The sequence below is a fragment of the Arachis duranensis genome, chromosome 6, assembly GCF_000817695.3.
Source record: "Arachis duranensis cultivar V14167 chromosome 6, aradu.V14167.gnm2.J7QH, whole genome shotgun sequence".
NCBI classification, from domain to species: domain Eukaryota; kingdom Viridiplantae; phylum Streptophyta; class Magnoliopsida; order Fabales; family Fabaceae; genus Arachis; species Arachis duranensis.
The window spans coordinates 20,521,610-20,521,868 of NC_029777.3; positions in this window are offsets into that span (position 1 = coordinate 20,521,610).

Here is a 259-nt window from a genome sequence, read left to right on the forward strand (position 1 = left end):
CATATGCCTATCTGAAATTCCCACTATTGATTTACATAAGTATTTCTATCTTATTTTATTTTCTGTTTATTATTAATTTTCAAAATCCATAACCATTTAATCTGCCTAACTGAGATTTACAAGGTGACCATAGCTTGCTCATACCAACAATCTCTGTGGGATCGACCTTTACTCATGTAAGGTATTACTTGGATGATCCAGTACACTTGCTGGTTAAGTTGAACGGAGTTGTGAGCTTCTCTAACAGTGCCTGAAACTC